General features: G+C 45.3%; 1 long non-coding RNA gene across 1 annotated transcript; it reads left to right on the top strand.

Moving 5' to 3' along the window:
- The first annotated feature begins 1177 nt into the window (after positions 1-1177).
- LOC123402532 lies at positions 1178-5886 on the top strand. Its single transcript, XR_006611301.1, has 2 exons — positions 1178-1772; positions 5614-5886. It is a non-coding gene; the product is annotated as an uncharacterized LOC123402532 (long non-coding RNA).
- Positions 5887-15217: the final 9331 nt, after the last annotated feature.

The following is a 15217-nucleotide window of genomic DNA, read 5'->3' on the forward strand; positions in this document are numbered from 1 at the left end:
CGGAGGAAGTATATCTGCATATTAGACCATGATTGCGCGCCTTGCTGCGCCCTTAATTTTTGTCAGTAGGATGATAGGAATTTTCACAAATATAAAGGTAGAAAGCATGCATGATAAATTTGTAAGAGCAACTTCAATGAGGCGATCTAAATGGACGGCGATTTCGTTCTTTTTTTGTTCGTTTAGGTCGGTCGTCCGCACGACGTCCGCCATGTTTTAGATATGGGTCGGCAGCGTGCCCAACACGTCGATCCATATGTGCCGGTTGGCCGCCCTATTTTACATGGTTTTCATAGTTTGAATCAAACAACATAATTTAGACCGAATAAAATAACATGGTTATTACAAGACGAATAAAAATAAAAAAGTCTCACATAGATTTGCAAACGAATAAAAGAAGATAAATCTATTGGTTGCCAACATAAGCTCACATATGCTCAACCAAATCATTTTGCAGTTGCACGTGAGTTTCCCAATCACGCATGTCTTGATGAATTTGGATGAAGTGTTCAAACGTTGTTGCTCCTACATGCTCAATCACAACATTCTCACCCTGAAACTGAAACCCTTGATCCTACAGACGTTCCGGAAGTCTTCTACGATCATATTATGCATGATCACACAAGGAGACATCATGTAACAACCCAAGTGTTTTTCCTTCCCCTTTTGCAATCCTTTCCATGTTTGACAACTCTGTTGATGCTATGTTATGGATGATAGGCTTGTGGCATTGTCATTTCATGTGCATCTCATCATTATGCATATCTTGTTTCTTTTTCCTTTTGCCTTAATTGTTTGATCTTGTGTGTTGTGCCACCTTGGTGGTTATGTGAGTGCATGTGAGTTTGTGATCTTGTGCAAAAGTGTGGGTGCAACAAAGCCCCTTTAAAACCCTTGTTGCACCATGATTCAAAACCTTCCTATTCAATATTTGGTTACTTGTGTTTCTCAACTTGCTTTAAAAGTCCTATAAAAATGTTCCACCTTTCCTCTCAATTTTTATGAATGGTGGAGTGGTGATCTTTTATTTTTTTCTCCAAACCTGGATATTTTGTTTCTTTTAAAAACTGTGTGGGTTTATTAATAAAGTATATATTTTGCTTTGCCTAGAAATAGTCAAACCTATTTTATTAAATAGGTTATGTTCTTTTGTTTTGCAAAGTATATTATTTTATTTTTTAAAACCCCTTTTATTTTGTGTGGTATTTATTTGAGTGGGCTGGTTTATTAATAGGAGTGGAGGTTCCTTTTGTTTTAAAAAGAGAGTCAGGGAATGGTCCAGCTCCCTCTTCCCTTCCCTTGGCCCATTTCCCTCAGCCATAGAGGCCCTCAGCGCGTCCCTCTTCTCCCACCTCTAGACGTCACCTATACGATGCCATAGCGACCACCAGATCAGAGTTCCTCCTCTATCAACGGCTGGGCTCGCATCCCGAGAGCCATAAGAGGCACCCCAGCCCTTCTCCAACCCTAGCCTCTCCATTCCCTTCCTCATCTTCCCCTCGCGTCGTCAGATGGGCTCCAGGAACACCATCGCCATGAGAGGGCTCCGGTGAGCTCGGCTCGACGCCGGCAGCAGATCGGCCTCTTCTTCCTCTCCGTCAGCACCAGGAGCAAGAGGACGTTCGGGAGGTTTCATTTTCGTGAAGAGATCGGCGCCAGGAGCTGCTTCCACGACGTCAACGACGAGCGGCTCTTCTTCCTCTCCGGCAAACACCTCCTGCACCTCCCGTCGTGGGCTCCTCTCCAGCGTCGGATGGGCTCTCTACCGCTAGGTGAGCGAAGTCCCGCTCTCCTCCTCCGTTGTTTCCCTCTGTGGCCGAGGCCCACCGTCACGTGTAGCTCGCCGTGGCTCTGTTCTTGAGCAGCAACAACGTGCAGGTAGTAGCAGCAGCTTCATTCGCGCGTAGAAGCGGCAGCAGCATGTTGTAGAGTAGTTCCAGCGCACAGCAGTAGTTGCAGCGCAGCAGACAACAGCTTCTCGGCGCGGGGCATCCCCCTTTTGGCGCCGGCGTTGCTCTGTCAAGCAGCTTCAGTTGCAGCGACATCAATAGCTTGCGGTAGCAGTAACAGCAGGTTCAGTAGCTTGCAGCGCCAGCTTCAGTAGTAGTAGACGCAGCGTAGCAGCAAGTCCCCCTCTCGACGTGTTTGCTTCGTGAATGGAATCCCAAGAGACTATGCATCCCCCACCGGTGGCCATCTCCGCCGTTGATGGCCCCTGTGCTCGCTGGCGATCGCCTGTGTTTTCGGTCGCGGTGCGGTAGTGTGCTTGCAGAGGGAATTGTTCAAAAGAGCAAGACCCCGATCCGTGTGAGTAATGCGTGTGGACAGGTGCTTGCGCTGTTACCCCATGCGTCGTGGGTTCGGTCCCCCACACACCCTTTTGTTTTTTGGTGGAATTCGTTACCTGCAGAGTAGCTTAACTTGTCGGATGCCTCTGTTAGAGCAGCTAGCAGTAGCTAGCGGGGTAGCTAGCTCCACTAGGGAGGTGGTGGGTTTGAATCCCGTGGCCTCTTATTAATTCATGTGTGTAGTTGATACATTAGCTTTCGATTCATCACATTTTTTGAATGAAAGTTTATATGTAATAATTTAAAATTAAAGTTACAGTTTAAAAGATATATATTTTTTAAAGTATTTATTAATTATAATTGGACCGCGAATTAATTAACAACATGGATCGGCCTCGTTATGAAAAATGGATTGTACGCTATTGATTAAAATTACAGCATAAATATTATTTAAAAATTAATAAATAAATAAAATAACATTATATTTAGATTGTGCGCATCACTACCTTTTGTTTTTTGGTGGAATTCGTTACCTCCAGAGTAGCTTAACTTGTCGGATGCCTCTGTTAGAGCAGCTAGCAGTAGCTAGCCCAGTGGTGGGGTAGCTAGCTCCACCACGGAGGTGGTGGGTTTGAGTCCCCCCCGGCCTCTTTTCAATTCATGTGTGTAGTTGATACATTAGCTTTCGATTCATCACATTTTTTGAATGAAAGTTCATATGTAATAATTTAAAATTAGAGTTACAGTTTAAAAGATATATTTTTTAAAGTATTTGTTAATTATAATTGGACCGCGGATTAATTAACAACATGGATCGGCCTCGTTATGAAAAATGGATCGTACGCTATTGATTAAAATTACAGCATAAATATTATTTAAAAATGAATAAATAAATAAAATAACATTATATTTAGATTGTGCGCATCACTATTGATTAAAATTACATTATAAACAGATTTTTTAAAAATTAAATAGATAAACTAACATTATATTCAGATTCTACATATTTTTCTAATAAAATTTCATATATAATAATGTAAAATTGAAGTTACCGTTTAAAAGATATAATTTTTAAAGTATTTTGCACTTATAATTGAACTACAGATTAATTAATTAAAAACTGTAGGGGTGTTTTCGAAAACATACGCAAAATGATTGGTTTTTTTACTCAAATATGTATTGCGGGTTTATTTTATGAAAACTGAAGGAGGTTTCTACAAAAAATCCAAAAAAACGATTCGTTCTCTCAATGTATTATGTACTGCGGGTTGATTTCGAGAAAGCATAGGGGGTTTCCTGTAAAAACGGAAAAACGATTCGTTTCTCACTTAAATCCGGACTGCGGGTTGATTTCGGAGAACTCCAGGGGGTTTTCTGCAAAACAACCACGACGGACGGAAGAAGCACTGCGTGCTTTATTATTAGGGAGAGATGTGTGTAGTTGCTCTGTGTGTGTATGACACTGGGTCACACGGGCCCACATGTCATCCAGTGAGGGGCCACTGCCAGGTGGGTTCCCCTCCTCATCATATTTTCCCCTGGTATTTTGTTATTTTTTGTTTGTGAATTCCTTGTGCTAAATAGGGCATATTTCCATTTCTGGAAATGTCGAGATATGGACTTGCCAAAATGGGCTGGCTCAAGAACAGTTCATGTTCTTGACAATATGTTGTAGTTTGATGTGTGCTAGATTTTCTTTCTTTGTTAATGGTGTTTTTCTGAATGCAACATGGGCAGTATGATATATGGATTTGGGGTAGAAAATACCAATGAATCCAATGGTGTTTTTGGTTTCTCATTTTGAGCATTCATCTAGAAAGTCCCCTTGTGGTGAGGTGGCAATAGTTTTATCGGTGTAGGGTGGTTCATGTGCATGGTTATAGGTAGTGCATGCTTGCATCATTATGTTTGTGGCATCATCTTCTTGTTGTTATTTATTTCTTGCTTGTTTTCTTTTGGGTAGCAACTGGGACCGGAAACGAGTTCGAAGAGTCCAGTGAGTTCGTGTAGGAAGATCAGGATCAGTTCCACTGTGAAGAAATCACACGCAAGATGATCGTGACCTTGACACCGGTTCTAGCTTTGTTATGCTTAGCGTTACATTCGTTACATCTCCGCTGCCTACCACATAATATACATGCCATCAAACATTGCCATGAAACCTCAAACACTTCCCCTCATAGCAAATATCGTTTGGCTAGGTTAGGCTTGCTCAACCACTAATTGTTAGCGTTGCTAGTTGCAGGTGCGAGCTGGTCCATGTGATAAAATGAGCAGCTTGATATCATCTTATATAATTTCTATTTAATTAATGCACCTATATAATTGGTAAATAACAGAAGGCATAGCCTTTTGCCGGGTGATTTTTTCTGTTGTTGCCGCCTTAGTTTCGGCTACCGGTGTTTTATTCCATAACTGAGCGCTCCTAACACGTTTGGGGATTGTTATGTGGACCCCCTCGATAAATCGTATAGTGTTAAGACTTGTCTGGCACAACCCAACTTTGGTTTTAATTTGCTAATAACTTAATAAAAATGCATAGGGAATAGCTACCCCGAGGAAGTTAACCAATCCCCCCGGGCCAGTGTCCTCATGAGTGTTGGTCCAACCACCTAGCAATTGGTGGTGCCACCTCGGGGCAACTCGAGTCGTTTGGTTATTGTCCACTATGCATAGACGGTTGTGTCCTGAGAATGAGAAACGCGACTCCTATCGGGTTCGTCGACACACCGGGTGGTCTTGCTCGACTTGTATTACCTTAACAACATATCTTGTGCATTGGAATTCCGGTGAGACTTTGGGTCTTCTGAGAGTTGAGGTTTTCCCCTAAGGAATCCGACGAGATCACGAGTTTCATGGTAGAGGATTGTTATGCGGCCTGTTGTAATTTGTGATGGACTAGTTGGAGCACCCATGTAGGGTTTAATCTTTCGGAAAGCCGTGCCCGCGGTTAAGTGGAAAACATGTATATTTTGTTAACATCCAGTTCTAGACAATTAAAAGTGATTCAAATAAAACTTGTCAATTGAGTGCGTAACCGTGACTGTTTCTTTCAGAGCTCCTTCTCTGATCGAGAACACGGTGGGGTTATGAATGACGTAAGTAGGTGTTCAAGATCACTTAGTGATCAACCTAGTCTTTGACCGTCTTGTGTAGACCACCATATTTAATTGCTGCTCATCGTAAGATAGCAACCTTATGTGCTTAGGATGCTGCCAACTCAAACACTTAACCTACCTCACCCATTTAACTTAGTTAGACTCGATACCAAGGTCATGAGATTGATGAGTCCACGTGGCTCACAGTTTACTACAAACACCCACAGGTAAAGGTTTCCCAGATGCAGGAGTTCCCGATGACAACCAGCTGAAGTGGGAATTCGATGAGGACAATGACAGGCTGTATGTGACTTATCCCGAGGACTAGAGGCGCATGGTCGTGATCGTGGGATTAGCAAGATGGGATAGCATATTTTGCTGTTTATCTTGTCCGTAGTCGGACCCTGCCTTATGTATGAATAATGAATGCTTGCGTGGATTGTAATTTAGCATGTGGCGAGTGTAAGACGAATCTTATACTCATCTCTCTATTTATGTAATGGCACTGTTATCCTACTTGCAAAATGCTTAGATGCGACCCTTTCCCCTTTTGAGGCCTCGCCCCCAAATGAGGAAAGTGTCGCATCTTGGTCGTTACACATCACCTCCCACAGTTTCTGCGTGCTCCAGGTATTAGCCGGATACCGAACAATGCCCCATCAAGATTGCAAAATACCAAAGGCACGCTCGACATCCTTCCTAGCACTCTCTTGCTCTTGGGCAAATCTTTCCCTCGTCTCTCCGAGAGGGTTGGGTATTGTCTTGACAATAGTGGTCCACTGAGGATAGATACCGTCACCGAGGTAGTTCATGGCTGAGGACTTTCCTCACAAGTAATTGCCACATTTATGAATTTATAAAAATCGCCTATTCACCCCCTCTAGTCGATATAACGCACTTTCAATTGGTATCAGAGCAAGGTACTCCCTTGTTCTATGTGATGTTGGTTTAGCCACCTCAAGTTTTAGTTATGTTGGCCACAAGTATGATCAAGGTCACTGTGGGTTGTCCTACCTTTGAAGGAAAGGACTTCCCTACTTGAAGAACAAGATATGCATGCACCTTGAAGCACTTGACAATGATCTATGGTATATTGTGGAAAGAGGTGTTCCTACTGTGTCTGAAATTGTCAATGTTGCTAATGTGAAGAGATTCAAGCAACTCGACTCTCAAGCAAAGAATATCATCTATGGCCATCTGAGCAAAGGTCGGTATGGTAGAGTGAGTGCTTTGGGATCTGCAAAGCAAATCTGGGAAAGGTTGTCCAAGGTCGATGAAGGGGTGTCCACTCAACGTGACTCTCGAGTTAATGTTATTCGCAATCTCTTCAACCGCTTCAAGAGACTTGATAATGCAAGCTGCCAAGAAACATTCGATCGCCTCACTCACATTTCCAATGAGCTACAGGCCCTTGGAGCCAGAGACATCACTGACCATGAGGTGGTGAAGTAACTGTTGTGATCTCTTGATTGTTCATTCGATACACTGGTTCTGATGATTCAAGAATGAAGAGACTACAAGCACTACAGGAATCACCTTCTTTGCCGTCTGCCATCACAGACGACAAAGACAAACACCCGGACGGCAAAGACAGTACCACGGACGACAAAGATTGTCACGACCGGCAAATTTTCTGCGTCAGCCTACGACGGCAAATCACCTTCTTTGCCGTCTGCCCCACCGAAGCGGACGGCAAAGCTCTTTGCCGTCCGCTTCCCTGAGCCGCAGTCGGCAAAGAGCTTGAGACGGCAGCCGAGAGGCGTTGCCTCCGTTAGGGGTTAACGGAGGCTCTTTGCCGTCAGCCTGCTGGTCAATCTTTGCCGTCAGCCTGCTGGTCAATCTTTGCCGTCTGCCTTGTCCTCCCCTCCACCTCTCTCCACTCCTGCCCCTCCTCTGTGCCCTCTTCTTTGCCGTCTGCCCCCCCATCTGGCAGACGGCAAAGAGCCCAGCAGGCAGACGGCAAAGAGCCCAGCAGGCAGACGGCAAAGAGCCTATATGGCTAGCTGCTACTGCCCAGGAAGCACAGCTGGGTGCCATGTGGCACCTTTGCCGTCTTATATCATATATGTGTTGTGAACTATATATCATATATGTGCTATGAATTATATATATTATTGCTGTGAAATAACATAAAATAAACAAAACAGTGACAATATGGGCTCTTTGCCGTCCGCTGGCTGATGGCGACATATATGATATACATATAAAGTTCACCAATGTCATTTGTTCATCAATGGACATCCATATATCGAAAGAAACCAACATATACAAAGTTTCATCCATATATATATACATATAGTTCCACATATATTGTTCATCAACACATATAAAGAACCAACACATTGTTCATCAACTCAAATAAAAAAGGAAACTAAAGCACTCCAACGCCAGCTTCCATGCATGTAGTACATCCAATCTGCAAAATGGGAATAAGAAAGTAAGTAGAAGAAGAACAACAACATATATGACAAATAAGCTAAATTGAAGAAGAAAGAGAAGAAGCAATAAGAGAACAAGGAGAAGAAAAACAAGAAGGAGGAGGAGGAGGAGAAGGAGGAGGAGGAGAAGGATAGAAGGTCCTTGGCCTTCTCCTCCTCCTCCTCCTCCCTTCTCCTCCTCCTCCTCCTCCTCCTCCTTCTTCTCTTCTTCTTCATCTCTTCTTCTTCTTTCTTTTCATTTTAAGCTTATTATGGTAGAAGAAGAAGAAGAAAGAGGAGGAGAAGAAGAAGAAAGAGGAGGAAGAGGAGAAGAAGAAGAAATCAAGAAGAAGGAGGAGGAGGAGGAGGAGGAGGAGGAGGAGGAGAAGGCCAGGGACCTTCTCCTCCTCCTCCTCCTCCTCCTTCTTCTTCTTCTCTTCTTCTTCATCTCTTCTTCTTCTTTCTTTTCATTTTGCCTATTTCTTCTCCTCTTCTCCTCTTGTTGGAGCTAAATTACCTAATTATGTCTTTTTTGAGCTAAATTGGCTAATTATCTCATTTTAGAGGAAAACAAGCTAAGTTTGGAGGAGAAACTTACCGTAGTGGTCATCAAGGAGGAGAAACACCACGGTTGCTCGCGCCGGCTTCGTCTGGAGACGGTTGCCCTGGAGAAGGCTATGGACCCGCGCCCACCATCTTTCAACACCTGCCATGAATAGTACAACATAAAAAAATTGAATGACTGACATGAATAATAATATGTACATGAATAGTAAATATTAAAATATATATAATTTAAGTTTTGAATCTTACAAACTAATAAGCATCATCAATAAATGCATCATCATCATCACTATCACGCATGTCTTCATGAATGACGTGCTCATCGGGTTCAACGGCGTGAAGTTGTGAAAGGCCTTCCTTTAATCGTTGAAGCATTGACAGGTCATCCGCATCAGTAACCTCTACGAGTTCCAGGTCTTCTGGTTCCGGCTCAGGGCTGGAGTCGGATTCATTGTCGCTGTCTACTTCCATGTTCTTGGATGAAGCACGGCGGTTCTTGAAACGTTTCTTGGAAAGACGTGCTTCTTGGAAGAATTCTCCATCATATGTGTCTGGGTTAATGTGAGGTTCATAATCCTGTTCATTTGGGAGAGGTGGTCTGACATGTGGCGGCACTTCATAGACAACATACCAACCTTCCAGATTCTTATCCGTTTGGCATGCCCACGGTAGGTAGAAAACTTGGGTCGCCTGTTGAGCCGTAATATAGACATCGGGAACATCTAAATGGGTGTTTGGATTGATTTCGACTAGTCCTATATGTTCATGAGTCCTTCTAGTCTCCTTCGGCTGGAACCAATAACATTTGAAGACTACGACGTTCGGTGGGTTTTCACCATAGAATTGAAGTTCATAAATTGCTTCAACTCTTCCATAATACTCGATAACACCTTCGCCGATAGCAGAGACACCACAATTTGTAGATTTCCGGTCGGGCATAGATAGCTCTTTGCCAAAGGTACGAAAGAGATACCCGTTGATGTTGTATTTCTCAAATGAACGGACCTTATAGTCAAAACCATTAGCGACTTGTCTCAATTCGGCGTCCATAGACTCTGAATTAGCCTACAAGTTTAATATGAAACGGTTGTTGCATTAGCCGCAAGTTAGACCAAGAATGAAATGGTCCATTATTGATAATTACCGTTTGTTTGAACCAAGAGATGAAACCGGGATAGCCGCCTCCTGTCTTTGACAGAAGCTCATACTCTTCGACGGAATCATTTTCGATCACCGCTCCATCCGAGAATTTGACGACGTAACAGCCGTTTGAAATATCCGGGAATAAGAGCAGTTCAAATGAATTAGAAGTTACGGGAAAATGTGTCGAGAACTCACTCGATGTACGGCCGCACTTCTGTTAGGTTGTTGAAGATATACAAAGAAATGTTCCGCCATTCTTCGATATCCAACGTTATTGGTTTCGAAGCACCGGCTGGTGCGAGCTTCCCTTTGAATAGGCTGAGGTTGGACCCACCTTTTTTAGGGTCTCCATCATTGTGCCGAGGCTTCGGATTATGCAAATGATGATTTTTGGCTTCGTAGTGTGCTGTCACAAAGTTTGCCACCTCCTCAGTAATGAATGCCTCAGCCATCGATGCTTCAATTCTACGCTTATTTTTACATTTAGCTCGAAGGGTCTTCTGCATCCTCTCAGTTGCATAGCACCAACGATCTTGCACCGGCCCACCCAATCTTGCCTCGGTCGGTAGATGTAAAATCAAATGCTGCATTGGATTAAAGAAGCCCGGTGGAAAGATCTTCTCTAACTTGCACAACAACTCCGGTGCAAACTCCTCCATGTCTTCTACCACGCCAGGCGACAATTCTTTCGCACAAAGAACACGGAAGAAATAGCTCAGCTCCGCCAGTACTAGCCATTCATCCTCAGGAATAAAGCCACGTAACATCACCGGCATTACCGGCTCTAGCCATATGTGCCAATCATGACTCTTGAGACCAAAGATTTTTAATTTTTCAAGACTCGCTCCCCTCTTTAGATTCGCTGCATACCCATCGGGGAACATCAAGTGCATTTTGACCCACAAGATAATTTCCCTCATAGCTGGCCCTCCAAGATTGAACCAGGCCTTTGGCTTCGACCACTTCTGCTTTCCTTTGCCTTCTCGCATGTTTTGTAACGGTCTATGACATAGTGTCTCTTGATCGACTCTAGCCTTAATATTATCCTTTGTCTTCCCATCTATGTCGAACAATGTACCAAAAATAGCCTCTCCGATATTCTTTTCAGTGTGCATCATGTCGATATTGTGTGGAAGAAGGAGGTCTTTGAAGTACGGCAGATCCCAGAAGCATGGCTTGTGAGTCCAGGTGTGTTTTGAATTATACCCCTTGAAATACCCTGGACGCTCTGGATCAGGCTCAAGGGCGTTTAACTGATCCAGGATCTGTTGGGCTGTGAACGCATGTGGTGCCAAGTTTTTGACAACTTTACCTTTGGTAAAGTTCTTCTTGTCTTTTCTGAACTGATGGTCAGGATCCAGGAACTGTCTATGCAAGTCAAAGCAAGAATACTTCCGACCCTCCTTCAACCAATGAAACTGAAGAGCTGCCTTGCATTGGGGGCACGGGAACCTTCCATGCACACACCATCCAGAGAATAGCGCATACGCTGGCAAGTCATGCATAGAGTACATGTACCACACATGCATTTTGAAGTTTTCTTTTCTAGCGGTATCGTATGTCTTGACCCCATTTTCCCAAGCTTCTTCCAATTCATCCTTAAGCGGTTGCAGGTACACATTCATATTCTTCCCCGGATAATTGGGCCCTGGAATTATCAACGTCCGAAATATGTTCTTTCTTTGCATAATCTGCCCGGGGGGGAGATTAAGTGGAATGACAAATACAGGCCAACAACTGTATTGGGTTGCCGTCATGCCGAAGGGATTAAAACCATCCGTGGCGGCGTAGACTCGAGGATTTCTTGGATCTGTCGCTTTATCCTGATGCAATCCATCGAAATGTTTCCACGCTTCCCCATCCGATGTGTGTACCATCATCTTATTCCCATCCGCATCTAGTTCGGTTCTTTTGCCCAATTTGTGCCATGTCATCTGTCTGGCTGTCTCTTCGACCATGAAAAGACGTTGAAGTCTTGGTACGATTGGCATATACCGAAGAACACTAACTGCGATTTTGGTCTGCCTCTTCTCACCCATACCGTTGTCTACCACAAGATACCTGCAAGACTCGCAATTGGAACAATAGTCCAAGTGTGCATACTCCTTCCTAAATAAGACACATCCTTTCTCACATGCATCTATCTTCTCATAGGGCATCTTAAGTACACGAAGTATTTTGTCCGACTGGTACAGGTTTGCAGGCATGACATGGCCTTTGGGTAGGAAACGTCCAAATAGTGTCATCATCGCGTCGTAGCATTCTCTTCCCAAGTTGAACTGAGCCTTCAGAGCCATTACTTGTGCAATTGCATCCAGCTGACACAGCTCGGTGTGCTCATGGAGAGGACGTTTTGAAGACTCCAACATTTCATAAAAGGCCTTTGCAGATTCCTCCATCTCATCTTCCGAATCCCGAGCATCATCAAAGTCTTGCACCATGTCTTCGATCCCAGTACCATGCTCGTCCGTGCAACGACGGACCACCTCAGCTCTTGTGCGTTTTATAGACTCACCATGAAATGTCCACAACGTATAATTAGGCTTAAAACCCCTCCTCTGCAGGTGTTTAATCATTACAGCCTCTGTCGTCTTTTTATAGTTGTCGCATCCAGGACAGGGGCAATAGTTTCTTTCCTCGCCATTTGCGAATGCGGCTTTCACAAATTCCTTTGTTTTTAAAAACCATTCTTTCGTCATCTCTTTCTGACTAGGGTGACCGGTATACATCCACACACGATCAGTCATCTTGCGTAGCTACTAAAGACAGAAGAAATATATTTATATATAATTCATCATCTATATTCATCGGTTAATCAGGTTCGCCATTTTTATTACGTCCAGGCAACCTACACGCTAATAGGTAAAGATAGGTCCTAATCCTACCCGAGTATGTGTAGACTGGGTTCGTTTTCCCATGCTCTGCTCCGGATCCAACGCAAAATTTCGGCAGCACCTCCCCGCTGTTCTCCTGATACACGTCTCCGCAATAAACAGAGAGGATGTGCATCCGGAGAACAACAGGGAGGCACTGACGAAATTCCGCATCGGATCCAGAGCACAGCATACGGGAAAACGAACCCAGTCTACACATACTCGGGCTGTCCATGGATAATGTTGGACAATTCGAAAGGATGGCGGTTATAAATATGCAAAGACATGCATATTTATAGATGTCGTCCTTTCGAATGGGAGACGCATACTGGTCACGCATACTCATGATTGAAGAAACCTATAGCTAGCAAGTTTCATCGGCACGAAGACCGGGACAGAGCAAATTAAGGGGGTAGGAGGAGAAGTCATTTGTGCTCACCAACAAACGCAAGGGCGGAGCTCGTCCAACGCACGTGGAGGTCGTCGAACAACTGCACATTGAAATTCACCCGATCAACACAAATATGATGTTTTTATAATTAACATAACTATATGACCTAACTCATAACTATGTGGGTCAGTGTCCTCGCGGGTCGAAGGTCACTGGCGTCGGGGATTGGGGTCTTTTCGGTCAACAAGAGGCCGAAGAGGTGTCGGGGCTCGGGGGTTGGGGGTTAGTGGCGTCGGGGGTCGGGGTAGGGGGTCGGGGGTCGAGGGTGAGTTATGTCGGGGGTCGGGGGTCGGGGGTCGAGGGTCAGTGGCGTCGGGCGTTGGGGGTCGGGGGTCAGTGGCGTCGGGGGTCGGGGTAGGGGGTCGGGGGTCGAGGTGAGTGTTGTCGGGGGTCGGGGGTCGAGGTTACCTATAGAACTTTCTAGGTTACCTATAAAACTTTCTAGGTTACCTATAAAACTTTCCAGGTTACCTATACTACTTTATAAAACTTTCCAGGTTCCATAAAAAAATATTTCATGCCGGGGTGTCGTCGAGATGTCGTGTCGGGGTTTCGGGGCATCATGTCGGGTGTCAGGGGTGTCGTCGAGATGTCGTGTCGGGGCGTCGTGTCGGGGTTTCGGGGCATCGTGTCGGGTGTCAGGGGTGTCGTCGAGATGTCGTGTCGGGGTTTCGGGGCATCGTGACGGGTGTCAGGGGTGTCGTCGAGATGTCGTGTCGGTGCGACAACTACTATTGCGAGCTGTTGTAATATCCTCAACGTTGTGGCTAGTGCAAGCATAGGCGGCGACCGGAGGGCTCTACACGGTCAACTACAAACCTAACAACTAATCTAACACACAGTAGGTAATTAACAACTAACCTAACAACTAACCTAGCTCGAGGGGTAATACCACTAACAATTAACCTAATTACCACTAACAACTAACAAGTAACCTAACTAACCTAATTACCAGTACGTAACCACTAACCTAACTAACAACTAACAACTAACCTAACTAACAACTAACAATAGGTAATTAACAACTAACCTAACTAACCTAACTAACCTAACCACTAACAACTAACCTAACTAACCTAACTAACAATAGGTAATTAACAACTAACCTAACTAACCTAATTAATGAATTAAACGAAAAAAGGAAAAAACTCACCGAGGAGGAGGGCCGCAGGAGGGGGGGGGGGGCGCAGGGCGGCGGTGGGGTGTGTAGGTGGGGAGGTGGGGGGGGAGGCGGCGGCGGTGGTGGGGCGGCGGCGGTGCTGGGGGCGCTGGGGGCGCAGGGCGCAGGGGCGCAGGGCGCAGGGAGGCCCGCAGGGGGGGGGGGGGTCGCAGGGCGGCGGTGGGGAGGTGGGGGGGGGAGGCGGCGGCGATGGGGCGGCGGCGGCGGTGGGGGCGCAGGGCGCAGGGCGTGCGTGGGAGAGAGAGAGCGCGTGGGAGAGAGAGAGAGTGCGTGGGAGAGAGGAGAGAGATAGGCGCGCGGCGCCGTTATCTTTTCGGGGGTCCTTCTCCTTTGCCGTGTGCCGCTGATACCCTTTGCCGTCCGCCACGGACGGCAAAGCTAGTCAGGCAGACGGCAAAGGGGTGGGTGGGGCCGGGGTGGGTTGGGAGAGAGGAGGGGTGGGGTGGGACAGCTTTGCCGTCGGCCATCCCTACCTTTGCCGTGAGTCAGCAGACGACAAAGAGGTGGCTGATGGCAAATATTTATTTTGCCATCAGCCTCCTCTTTATCGTCTGTTTTTTGCCAACACACGGTAAAGAGGTTCTTCGCCGTCTGCTGGCTGACGGCAAAGATTTGGCGGACGGCAAATATTGGAATTCCAGTAGTGAAGGCACTAGACCCTACTGATATTCTTGAGAGACTCGATACTCATGAATTCCAACAAGCTGAGAAAAGAGACCTTTATGGATCAAGCTATGCAAGGCCTCGTGCGCTGAAGGCAAAAGGCGTTTCTTCATCTGAAGAAGAAGATTCTAATTGCAGCCTTGGTGACCCTGAAGAACTTGGTCAGGAACTTCCTATGCTCGTGAGGAAATTCCAGAAGTTCTCAAGACGAGGCCAGTTTGGAAAGTCTTCAAGAAGAGATATGAGGAAATCATAATCTTCATCTGAGGACTACAAGAAGAGAACCTACCATAAATGCGAGAAATCTGGTCACTATATTGCCGACTGTCCTTGTTGGGTGAAGGAATCAAAGAAGAAGAAATACAAGGATGACAGTTCTGATGACTCGAAGGAAAAAAAGAAATCTTCAAAGCCCTCATCCTCAAAGTTCTCATCGCACAAGAAGAAAAGCTTTAGAAAGGCTCAGGCTCTTATCGGCAAGGAAATTGATTGTGAGGAAGAATGTTAAGAATATGATGAAGAGGAAGGTTCTGAAGAGGA

This window comes from Hordeum vulgare, chromosome 6H, assembly GCF_904849725.1.
Source record: "Hordeum vulgare subsp. vulgare chromosome 6H, MorexV3_pseudomolecules_assembly, whole genome shotgun sequence".
Taxonomy (NCBI): domain Eukaryota; kingdom Viridiplantae; phylum Streptophyta; class Magnoliopsida; order Poales; family Poaceae; genus Hordeum; species Hordeum vulgare.